Below are 3,705 nucleotides of genomic sequence, written 5' to 3' on the forward strand. Positions count from 1 at the left end.
GGTGGGGGGGGATATGTCACGTTGTGGGGAGGGCCCCCTGCCGGTCGCCCCCGTCCACAGCGGCAGTTGTCCTGTTGTTATGGTGTTGTGTTCGTCCCTCAGGTGGGCAGGGCCCGTGATCCGTCTCACCTGAGGGTCGTTTGTTCGTCTATATATGTCTTGTCTTTATACCAGTTGACCGCTGGTTATTATATCCTTAATTCGGATCGACTCACAGGTTTTTGGTTTGCACACTTTCTTCATTAAACCTTCCTTTTTCCCTGAGACTTGGCGTGATCGCTTCCATTTTATTTCGCTCACCCTGCCTGTCACAAAGGCCAATACCTGCAAGTAATGTCAGTGCAATAGAAATGTGCATTTGTGGCTGCATGCAGCTCCTTCTGTAGGAACAAGGGATATGCAAAAATCTCACCCCTGAACATATTGAGAGCTTTGAGTAGTATTCCATGTCTGCAGACAGCCACTTCAAGACCCTCTTCATCAAGTTTGTGAGAACTTCGTGCAGTCTCACGTGCGGCTGACCACTGGCTTCTACCACATGTTCCTTTGCCTTGAGTCTGTTTAAAATAAATTTAGTTAGTTACAAGTATAATATATACACATTTGAATAACAAGGGCAGAGAGAATTCAAATTGTACTAACATTTTCACTTTACCCCTGACCTCTTCAACAAATGTGTATACATCAATATCTTTTGCAATAAAGGTGCCAGGAAAGTATGATTCCTCTGACCTTTAACATGGAATTATACCTACAGTTACATACATTTTACATACATTTACTATGAATAAAGCAGCTTTACCCTGCTGACTGTCGAAACCTATAGAGTTTTCTGTTGCCATCTGCACAAACGGCAGTCATGTTCGGGGTACAAGCAGAGCATGTGAAGTGGTCCACAAAAGCCATTTTGTCACACTGAAACTTGCAGAATGAGTACTCCATGAAGCTTCTCTGAAACATGTCTCCATGTATCTTCCCAAACTGCAAGGTTACAATTTGTTTAAGTTAAAATGAAAAGTCCTAAAGAACACCTAAAGATATATTACTCCGCACTGGACTTACCCTTCCAAACTGCTGAGTCCTCCCATCTAAGATCTGCAAAAAACTTTGCCTTGATAGACTAGGTGCAGCAGTTTTCATTTCCAAAAACGTATGGAAAACATCTATTGTAAACAAGGTCTCAGCATTTACAAATTCAGGCCAATAACCACTTTTTATGAGGTCGCTCCTATCTGGTGTCCATTGTGTCTGGCATAATCTACACACTGTAACTGGTAAGCGCAGATCATATCGACCTAAAACAAATAAACTGTCACGGTGACAGCTCCGGACCCTTCCCACTTATGTCCATATTAGTAGTTCCGTGGGTGTGGGTCATTTGTGAGCGTGTTCGTAGTCACACCTGTGCCTTGTCTCGAGATCACGAGAGTATGTGTTAATCACCTATATAATGTGCGTTTGCGCAATGTCTTGTGCTCGTCTTTGTCTAAAGTTCCATGCCTGTGTAAGTGTCGTGTGGATGTGCTTGCGCTCCGCACTGAGCTTAACGTTGTTGTGTGAAATTAAACGTTGTGTGTTGCACCTTTCGACGCTCGTCGTGCCTCCTTCCTTCCAGCGTCACACAAACAAAAAAAATAAGACAGGAAGCACAGGTTATTTTAGTCAACAGAGTGAAGTAAAACAGTTTTGTATAATGAAGAATATATACTTATTTTATCTGAATCTCTCATATGGTGCATGTAACATTTTTAAAATCAAGTCCATTCATTTCTAAATCTGGCTCAATTAATTTAATTACAAAAGCCTACATACCATTTATGCAAACCAAAATGACTCAGTTAGATTTTCTGGGCCACAGGAGCACAGTGGGAGAGGTCTTACAGTAGGCAACAGGCATGCTGAAAATAGAAGCTCAAATAATGAATAACCAAGTAATTTAATACTTAACATAAACCTACACAAAAATTAATTATTTAAATCACTTAAACAAAATCATGAATTCTCTACCTTGATTACATTGTATATATTTTCCATTTTCTTTCATGAAGCTCACAGTTGGGACAATACTCCTGAAAAATCCCTCAGTGAATGATTCCCTATTATGGAGTGTCAGTTTTTTGTGTCTGTGTATGTCACAGTCCATACACAGCCACTCCTCTGGCATGCAGTCTCTGCAGCAAAGGACTGCAGAAGACAAGCAGTGGCTACAGTTTCTCTCTGCAGCCACTCTGGAAGAGAGGAGGCAGTCCAGGTGGTATGGCCTTGCTTTCTGCCATTCATCTTGAGCTGCAACCTGGCGAAATTGCCATGAAGTGGATGTTGACGGACGTTCTGTGACCTGATCAGCATCAGCTAATGTTAAAATCTCTTGAAGTTTCTGTAGCTCACTATCTAAAATCAAGTTGAGAATTGAAAAATATTGTGAAGAAAAAATATATAGCGTGAGATGAAGAGTTATATCTATATCTATTGTTTTAATGAATATTAATTTAACAATCATCTTACCAACCACACTCTGAGACAAGTTTGAATCAGCCAGTTCTGGTACATTCTCAAGTACAACTCTCTCCGAATGATTCAGGCCAGAGCCGGAGTGGCTAATCGGGAGATTTGGGAGGATTCCCGATGGGCCGGCTCATGTCAAGCTCTAGTTTGGGCCGATTGGGAGGGAAAAATAATTTTGGGCCGGATTTGGGCATGAAACTCCCAGACTGAAAAAGTGGCCCACTCCGGCCCTCATTCAGGCCCTTACTGGCAGAAGTCCCTACAAAGCAAGATATACAGACAAACACTCTGAAAACAGTGACCACACAACAACACACAAAAGGTGAAACAGAGTATTTAATTCTTATTCATTAAGTTCGTGATACTTCATTATTAAAATTCTGGTCTTGCCAACCCTATAAAAATAAGAACTTAAATGAGTCTAATTCCTAGCTAGCCAAAAATGAATAAAGATCGCTGCACATGTAAAAAAAAAATTAAAAAACTAACAGAAAACCCAAGACAAACTTGAACATGAAACACGTTTACGTTTTTCTCCACTTCTGCTTCTTCTATGCAGTGGGCATCCTTCAGAATCTTTCTCCACCCAGCGGATGTTTAATTTACTGGCAGAAATTTGTTTCTCTTTGTCTTCCTTCACCTTCACAAAGCACAACATAAGCATGAACATAACACAGATTTGCATTATACACTTGTTTGCATGACAGGTTACATTTTATAGCTACTTGAATTATTGTATTATAACTGAAAATTGCCTTCTCAAACTTCTCACTCTATGTTGAGCTAAAACCAAATCTGCAAGGAAAATAACATACTCTGCTTCACCAATGTCCAACTGAACAGCCATTCAAAAGACCTGTTGAAGAAATAAAACACGAAGGACCATAAGAACTTTAGAATGTGGAAGCTGAAATGAAGAAGCTGATATAGCGATAAGATGGGGCAAACTTTAAACTGCGTTTCAGAATCCTTAAATTAGGATTTTAAATTTATTCCCACAATGATTTAGTTAGGGTTAGATGTCTTTATATGAAAACTGCAACTCTCTTCTTCCCACTTCTCTTTTATAGTGTTTTTATGTCTGTTATTGGTTTCTTTATTTCAGTTTTGACTGTTCGTATTTCGCCAGCTCTCGGTAACTGGTACGTTCCTTATTACTCTTTTTAAGGCATGATTGAAAAGAGATAAGAGCTTCTGAAA

At 39.9% G+C, this 3,705-nt stretch overlaps 1 long non-coding RNA gene across 1 annotated transcript; it reads right to left on the bottom strand.

The window, feature by feature from the left end:
* Positions 1 to 811: 811 nt before the first annotated feature.
* Positions 812 to 3,364, bottom strand: LOC143488875 (uncharacterized). Its single transcript, XR_013124559.1, has 7 exons — positions 3,321 to 3,364; positions 3,034 to 3,145; positions 2,506 to 2,764; positions 2,008 to 2,391; positions 1,813 to 1,898; positions 1,063 to 1,608; positions 812 to 981 (listed from the first exon to the last, which is right to left on the bottom strand). It is a non-coding gene; the product is annotated as an uncharacterized LOC143488875 (long non-coding RNA).
* Between the last annotated feature and the right edge of the window lie 341 nt (positions 3,365 to 3,705).

The sequence above is a fragment of the Brachyhypopomus gauderio genome, unplaced genomic scaffold, assembly GCF_052324685.1.
Source record: "Brachyhypopomus gauderio isolate BG-103 unplaced genomic scaffold, BGAUD_0.2 sc56, whole genome shotgun sequence".
NCBI lineage: Eukaryota > Metazoa > Chordata > Actinopteri > Gymnotiformes > Hypopomidae > Brachyhypopomus > Brachyhypopomus gauderio.